This window comes from Lolium perenne, chromosome 3 (assembly GCF_019359855.2).
Source record: "Lolium perenne isolate Kyuss_39 chromosome 3, Kyuss_2.0, whole genome shotgun sequence".
Lineage (NCBI taxonomy): Eukaryota > Viridiplantae > Streptophyta > Magnoliopsida > Poales > Poaceae > Lolium > Lolium perenne.
Window position 1 is genome coordinate 76,004,136 of NC_067246.2, and position 9,296 is coordinate 76,013,431.

Consider the following 9,296-nt stretch of genomic DNA (forward strand, 5'->3'; position numbering starts at 1 on the left):
AATGCTTTATGTGATAGTTATATTGTTGAGTTTGCTCATGTTGCTACTGAAAGTTATTATGAGAGAGGAAAATATGGTTGTGGAAATTTTCGTGTTACTAAAATACCTCTCTATGTGCTGAAATTTTTGAAGTTGCACTTGTTCTATCTTCCTATGCTTTTTTACTTTGCTCTTCATGAACTTGTTTATTTGCAAGATTCCTTTTCATAGGAAGCATGTTAGACTTAAATGTGTTTTGGATTTGCTTTTTGATGCTCTCTTTTGCTTCAAATACTATTTCTTGCGAGTGCATCATTAAAACTGCTGAGCCCATCTTAATGGCTATAAAGAAAGAACTTCTTGGGAGATAACCCATGTGTTATTTTGCTACAGTACTTTGTTTTATATTTGTGTCTTGGAAGTTGTTTACTACTGTAGCAACCTCTCCTTATCTTAGTTTTGTGTTTTGTTGTGCCAAGTAAAGTCGTTGATAGTAAAGTTCATACTAGATTTGGATTACTGCGCAGAAACAGATTTCTTTGCTGTCACGAATCTGGGCAAAATTCTCTGTAGGTAACTCAGAAAATTATGCCAATTTACGTGAGTGATCCCCAGATATGTACGCAACTTTCATTCAATTTGAGCATTTTCATTTGAGCAAGTCTGGTGCCTCAATAAAATTCGTTAATATGAACTGTTCTGTTTTTGACAGATTCTGCCTTTTATTTCGCATTGTCAGTTTTGTTATGTTCGATGGATATTTCGATTCCATTGACTTTCAGTAGCTTTGTGCAATGTCCAGAAGTGTTAATAATGATTATGTCACCTCTGAACATGTATATTTTGATTGTGCACTAACCCTCTAATGAGTTGTTCTAAGTTTGGTGTGGAGGAAGTTTTCAAGGATCAAGAGAGGGAAATGATACAACATGATCAAGGAGAGTGAAAGCTTTAAGCTTGGGGATGCCCCGGTGGTTCACCCCTGCATATTTCAAGAAGACTCAAGCATGGGGATGCCCAAGGCATCCCCTTCTTCATCAACAAATTATCAGGTTCCTCCCCTGAAACTATATTTTTATTCGGTCACATCTTATGTACTTTACTTGGAGCGTCTGTGTGCTTTTGTTTTTGTTTTTGTTTGAATAAATGCTTGTGTGGGAGAGAGACACGCTCCGCTGGTTCATATGAACACATGTGTTCTTAGCTTTTAATTTTCATGGCAAAGGTTGAAACTGCTTCGTTAATTGTTATATGGTTGGAATTGGAAAATGATACATGTAGTAATTGCTAAAATGTCTTGGATAATGTGATACTTGGCAATTGTTGTGCTCATGTTTAAGCTCTTGCATCATATACTTTGCACCTATTAATGAAGAAATACATAGAGCATGCTAAAATTTGGTTTGCATATTTGGTCTCTCTAAAGTCTAGATAATTTCTAGTATTGAGTTTGAACAACAAGGAAGACGGTGTAGAGTCTTATAATGTTTTCAATATGTCTTTTATGTGAGTTTTGCTGCACCGCTTCATCCTTGTGTTTGTTTCAAATAGCCTTGCTAGCCTAAACCTTGTATCGAGAGGGAATACTTCTCATGCATCCAAATACTTGAGCCAACCACTATGCCATTTGTGTCCACCATACCTACCTACTACATGGTATTTCTCCGCCATTCCAAAGTAAATTACTTGAGTGCTACCTTTAAACAATTCAAAATTTATCACCTCTGATTTGTGTCAATGTTTTATAGCTCATGAGGAAGTATGTGGTGTTTATCTTTCAATCTTGTTGGGCAACTTTCACCAATGGACTAGTGGCTTCATCCGCTTATCCAATAATTTTGCAAAAAGAGCTGGCAATGGGATTCCCAGTCCCAAATTAATTAATAAAAATAGACACTCCTCCATGGTATGTGATTGATTGGACGGCACCCGAAGGATTCGGTTAGCCATGGCTTGAGAAAGCAAAGGTGGGGAGGAGTGTCATCATAATAAAACTAAAATAAAAAGGCACTCCTTCATGGTATGAGATTGTTGGCAGGCACCCGAAGGATTCTGTTAGCCATGGTTTGTGAAAGAAAGGTTGGAAGGAGTGCCACACAAAAATAAAATAAAATGGGAGCCGCTCTTTGAAGGTTTGTCTGGCAAGGGGGCTAGAGTGCCCACTACCATTCGTTGACAATAACAAACACCTCTCAAAATTTTACTTTTATTGCTCTCTATATGTTTTCAAAATCAAAGCTCTAGCACAAATATAGCAATCGATGCTTTTCCTCTTTGAAGGACCATTCTTCTACTTTTATGTTGAGTCAGTTCACCTATTTCTCTCCACCTCAAGAAGAAACACTTGTGTGAACTGTGCATTGATTCCTACATACTTGCATATTGCATTTGTTATATTACTCTATGTTGACAATATCCATGAGATATACATGTTATAAGTTGAAAGCAACCGCTGAAACTTCATCTTCCTTTGTGTTGCTTCAATGCTTTTACTATGAATTATTGCTTTATGAGTTAACTCTTATGCAAGACTTATTGATGCTTGTCTTGAAGTACTATTAATGAAAAGTCTTTGCTATATGATTCACTTGTTTACTCATGTCATATACATTGTTTTGATCGCTGCATTCATTACATATGCTTACAATAGTATGATCAAGTTTATGATGGCATGTCACTCCAGAAATTATCTGTGTTTATCGTTTACCTGCTCGGGACGAGCAGGAACTAAGCTTGGGGATGCTGATACGTCTCCGACGTATCGATAATTTCTTATGTTCCATGCCACATTATTGATGATTTCTACATGTTTTATGCACACTTTATGTCATATTTGTGCATTTTCTGGAACTAACCTATTAACAAGATGCCGAAGTGCCAGTTGCTGTTTTCTGCTGTTTTTGGTTTCAGAAATCCTAGTAAAGAAATATTCTCGGAATCGGACGAAATCAACGCCCAGGTTCCTATTTTGCCCGGAAGCATCCAGAACACACGAGAACCGCCAGAGAGGGGGCACAGGCCCACCAAACCCTAGGCCGGCGCGGCCAAGGTGGGGCCCGCGCCCCCCTATAGTGTCGGCGCCCCTTCGACCTCCTGACGCCGCCTCTTCGCCTATATAAAGCCCCTGGACCTAAAACCTCGATACGGAAAAGCCACGGTACGAGAAACCATCCAGAGCCGCCGCCATCGCGAAGCCAAGATCTGGGGGACAGGAGTCTCTGTTCCGGCACGCTGCCGAGACGGGGAAGTGCCCCCGGAAGGCTCCTCCATCGACACCACCGCCATCTCCATCAACGCTGCTGTCTCCCATGAGGAGGGAGTAGTTCTCCATCAAGGCTCGGGGCTGTACCAGTAGCTATGTGGTTCATCTCTCTCCTATGTACTTCAATACAATAATCTCATGAGCTGCCTTACATGATTGAGATTCATATGATGATGCTTGTAATCTAGATGTCGTTATGCTAGTCAAGTGAATTTTACTTATGTGATCTCCGGAGACTCCTTGTCCCACGTGTGTAAAGGTGACAGTGTGTGCACCGTGTGGGTCTCTTAGGCTATATTTCACAGAATACTTATTCACTGTTATGAATGGCATAGTGAAATGCTTATTTATATCTCTTTATGATTGCAATGTGTTTTGTATCACAATTTATCTATGAGCTACTCTAGTGATGTTATTAAAGTAGTTTATTCCTCCTGCACGGTGTAATGGTGACAGTGTGTGCATCCGTGTTAGTACTTGGCGTAGGCTATGATTATGATCTCTTGTAGATTATGAAGTTAACTATTGCTATGATGGTATTGATGTGATCTATTCCTCCTACATAGTGTGAAGGTGACAGTGTGCATGCTATGTTAGTACTTGGTTTAGTCGTGTTGATCTTTCATGCACTCTAAGGTTATTTAAATATGAACATTGAATTGTGGAGCTTGTTAACTCCGGCATTGAGGGTTCGTGTAATCCTACGCAATGGTGTTCATCATCCAACAAGAGTGTAGAGTATGCATTTATCTATTCTGTTATGTGATCAATGTTGAGAGTGTCCACTAGTGAAAGTATGATCCCTAGGCCTTGTTCCTAAATACTGCTATCACTGCTTGTTTACTGTTTTACTGCGTTACTACTGCTGCGTTACTACTGCTTGTTTACTGTCCTGGGCAAAGCACTTTTCTGGTGCCGTTGCTACTGCTCATATATATTCATACCACCTATATTTCACTATCTCTTCGCCGAACTAGTGCACCTATTAGGTGTGTTGGGGACACAAGAGACTTCTTGCTTTGTGGTTGCAGGGTTGCATGAGAGGGATATCTTTGACCTCTTCCTCCCTGAGTTCGATAAACCTTGGGTGATCCACTTAAGGGAAAACTTGCTGCTGTTCTACAAACCTCTGCTCTTGGAGGCCCAACACTGTCTATAGGAAAAGGAGGGGGGCGTAGACATCAGTTAGTCTCATGATCTTCTCGTTGCTCCCATCTTCTAAATTGCATCTTGGCTTGTTTTTCGTTCTTGCGGTAGGAAATTTTTTGTTTTCTATGCTACGAATCCCATCAGTGGTATCAGAGCCGTGTCTATGCATAGATTGGTTGCACGAGTAGAACACAATGGTTTTGTGGGCGTTGATGCTTTTGTTGTCTTTAGTTCGTGTACTTTGCATCTTGCGGCATGGTGGGATGAAGCGGCTCGGGCTAACTTTACATGACCGCATTCATGAGATTTGCTCCACGCTCGACATGCAACTTGTATTGCATAAGTGGCTTTGCGGGTGTCTATCTCTCCAACCATAGTGAAGATTCAATCTACTCTTTCTATTGACAACACTAGTATCACCGTTGTGGTTCATGTTCGTAGGTAGATTGGATCTTACTCGAAAACCCTAAACCACGTAAAATATGCAAACCAAATTAGAGACGTCTAACTTTTTTTGCAGGGTTTGGTGATGTGATATGGCCATAATGTGATGATGAATATGTATGAGATGATCATTATTGTATTGTGGCAACCGGCAGGAGCCTTATGGTTGTCTTTAAATTTCATGTCGAAGTATTATTTCAAAGTAGTTGTAATAGTTGCTACATGGGAGAACAACCATGAAGACGGCGCCATTGACCTTGACGCTTCACCGGCGATGATGGAGATCATGCATTTTGATGATGGAGATCATGTCTGTGCTTTGGAGATGAAGATCAAAGGCGCAAAGACAAAAGGGCCATATCATATCACATATGAATTGCATGTGATGTTAATCCTTTTATGCATCTTGTATTGCTTAGATCACGATGGTAGCTTTATAAGATGATCCCTCTCACTAAATATCAAGATAATAAAGTGTTCATCCTTAGTATGCACCGTTGCTAAGACTTGTCATTTCGAAGCATCTCGTGATGATTGATAACTGATAACCCACAAGTATAGGGGATCGCGGCAGTCTTCGAGGGAAGTAAAACCCAAATTTATTGATTCGACACAAGGGGAGGTAAAGAATACTTATAAGCCTTAACAATTGAGTTGTCAATTCAGCTGCACCTGGAAAAGCACTAGTAACAGGGGTGATGTGAAAGCAGCAGTAATATGAGAGCAATAGTAGCAGTAACACAGCAGCAGTAGCAATAACACAGGAGCAATGGCACCGGAAAATAGTTGATACTACTTCCAATGACATATAGAACGAATATATGATGATGAAAGATGGACCGGGGTTCCCAGCGATCTACACTAGTGGTAACTCTCCAATGACAAGTAACAAGTGTTGGGTGAACAAATTACAGTTGGGCAATTGATAGGATTCAAAGCATTAAGACAGAATATCAAGATCATTAATCATGTAGGCATGTTTTCCATATATAGTCGTACGTGCTCGCAATGAGAAACTTGCACAACATCTTTTGTCCTACCAGCCGGTGGAAGCCGGGCCTCAAGGGAATCTACTGGATATTAAGGTACTCCTTTTAATAGAGCACCGGAGCAAAGCATTAACACTTGGTGAAAACATGTGATCCTCATACCTACGCCTTCCCCTCCGGTTATCCCAATTTCTGTCACTTTGGGGCCTTTGGTTCCGGACATAGACATGTGCATACAACTTGTAGATACAATCTAAGCAATGATTATAGAGCTTAAATCTAAGATCATGCCACTCGGGCCCTAGTGACAAGCATTAAGCATAACAAGATTGCAGCAACAATAACTTCACAAACTTTATAGATAGACTAATCATAATGTATCATCCATCGGATCCCAACAAACACAACACCGATTACATCAGATGGATCTCAATCATGTAAGGCAGCTCATGAGATCATTGTATTGAAGTACATGGGAGAGAGAGTACCAACTAGCTACTGCTAGAACCCGTAGTCCATGGGGCAACTACTCACGGAGCATGATGGAGGCGGTGGCGTTGATGGAGATGGCTTCCGGGGGCACTTCCCCATCCCGGCAGGGTGCCGGAACAGAGACTTCTGTCTCCCGAATTGGAGTTTCGCGATGGCGGCGGCGCCCCTGGAGTCTTTCTGGAGTTTCGTCAATTGGTATCGAGTTTTTAGGTCGAAAGGGCTTATATAGGCGAAGAGGCAGCATAGGAGGGGCAACAGGGTGCCCTCCCCATAGGCCGGCGCGGCCCTATGGTGTGGGCGCCCCAGGCCTCCCCTCTGACTCCCCTTCGGTGTCCTGGTCCGTCTCGGTGAATTATGATGTTTGGTCTTCGTTTCGTCGAATTCCGAGAATATTGCCCGAACAGCCTTTCTGGAACCAAAAACAGCAGAAAACAGGAACTGGCACTGTGGCATCTTGTTAATAGGTTAGTTCCAGAAAACGCATAAAAACATTATAAAGTGTGAGCAAAACATGTAAGTATTGTCATAAAACAAGCATGGAACATCAGAAATTATGGATACGTTGGAGACGTATCAGCATCCCCAAGCTTAGTTCCTACTCGTCCTCGAGTAGGTAAACGATAAAAAGAATAATTTCTGTAGTGACATGCTACTTACATAACCTTGATCATACTATTATAAAGCATATGAGATGAATGAAGTGACTCAAGGCAATAATCTATAGTTGCTAACAAATAGATAACATATAGCAAAACTTTTCATGAATAGTACTTTCAAGACAAGTATCAAAAGTCTTGCATAAGAGTTAACTCATAAAGCAATAAATTCAAAGTAAAGGCATCGAAGCAACAAAAAGGAAGATATATAAGTTTCAGCAGTTGCTCTCAACTTTCAACATGCATATCTCATGGATAATTATCAACATAAAGTAATATGATGAATGCAAATAAGCAAGTATGTAAGAATCAATGCATAGTTAACACAAGTGTTTGCTTCTAAGATGGAAGGAAGTAGGTAAACTGACTCAACATAAAGTAAAAGAAGGGCCCTTCGCAGAGGGAAGCATTGATTGCTATATTTGTGCTAGAGCTTTGGTTTTGAAAACATAAAGAGAGCATAAAAGTAAAGTTTTGAGAGGTGTTTGTTGTTGTCAACGAATGGTAGTGGGCACTCTAACCCCCTTGCCAGACAAACCTTCAAAGAGCGGCTCCCATTTTATTTTATTTTTGGGTGGCACTCCTTCCAACCTTTCTTTCACAAACCATAGCTAACCGAATCCTCGGGTGCCTGCCAACAATCTCATACCATGAAGGAGTGCCTTTTTATTTTAGTTTTATTATGATGACACTCCTCCCCACCTTTGCTTTCTCAAGCCATGGCTAACCGAATCCTTCGGGTGCCGTCCAACAATCACATACCATGGAGGAGTGTCTATTTTTTTGTTAATTAATTTGGGACTGGGAATCCCATTGCCAGCTCTTTTTGCAAAATTATTGGATAAGCGGATGAAGCCACTAGTCCATTGGTGAAAGTTGCCCAACAAGATTGAAAGATAAACACCACATACTTCCTCGTGAGCTATAAAACATTGACACAAATCAGAGGTAATAAATTTTGAATTGTTTAAAGGTAGCACTCAAGCAATTTACTTTGGAATGGCGGAGAAATACCACATAGTAGGTAGGTATGGTGGACACACATGGCATAGGTTTTGGCTCAAGGTTTTGGATGCACGAGAAGTATTCCCTCTCAGTACAAGGCTTAGGCTAGCAAGGTTGTTTGAAGCAAACACAAGTATAAACCGGTACAGCAAAACTTACATAAGAACATATTGCAAGCATTATAATACTCTACACTGTCTTCCTTGTTGCTCAAACACTTTTACCAGAAAATATCTAGACCTTAAGAGAGACCAATCATGCAAACCAATTTAAACAAGCTCTACGGTAGTTCTCCACTAATAGGTTTAAACTACATGGTGCAAGAACTTAATCATGATCTATTTGAGAGCTAAAAACAAATGCCAAGTGTCAAATTATCCAAGACAATATGAGGCATTTTCTGTTTCCAACCAAATAGCTATAAATATTGTAGCTTCCAACTTTTACCATTGAACATTAAAAGTAAAACGAAGAACAAGTGTTCATATGAAAAAGCGGAGCGTGTCTCTCTCCCAAACAAGGATTGCTAGGATCCGAATTTGTTCAAACACAAACAAAACAAAAATAAACACACAGACGCTCCAAGTAAAGCACATAAGATGTGACCGAATAAAAATATAGGTTCAATAGAAGAAACCTGATAAGTTGATGAAGAAGGGGATGCCTTGGGCATCCCCAAGCTTAGACGCTTGAGTCTTCTTGAAATATGTAGGGATAAACCACGGGGGCATCCCCAAGCTTAGACTTTTCACTCTTCTTGATCATATATCATCCTCCTCTCTTGACCCTTGAAAACTTCCTTCACACCAAACTTCTCATAAACTTCATTAGAGGGGTTAGTACTCAAAAAAAACTTGAATCCACCTTGATCCTGTAGTGACACATTGCAAGAACTCAATAAAACATTAGCTACAGCTCTCCACGTCTAGAAAGCCTTGCTTAAAGTCCACAAGAGACAATGCAAAAAACAGAGACAGAATCTGCCAAAACAAAACAGCCAGTAAAGACGAATTTTAAAGAGGTACTTCCATTGCTCAAATCAGAAAACTCAAAACTAATGAAAGTTGCGTACATATCTGAGGAACACGCACGTAAATTGGCAGATTTTTCTGAGTTACCTACAGAGAAAACAGCCCAGATTCGTAACAGATAGAAATCTGTTTCTGCGCAGAAATCCAAATCTAGCATCAACCTTCTATTAGAGGCTTCACTTGGCACAACATTGCAATAATAAAGATAAGGAGAGGTTGCTACAGTAGTAAAAACTTCCAAAACACAACAAAACAGTAGCAAAATAAACACATGGGTTATCTCCCAAGA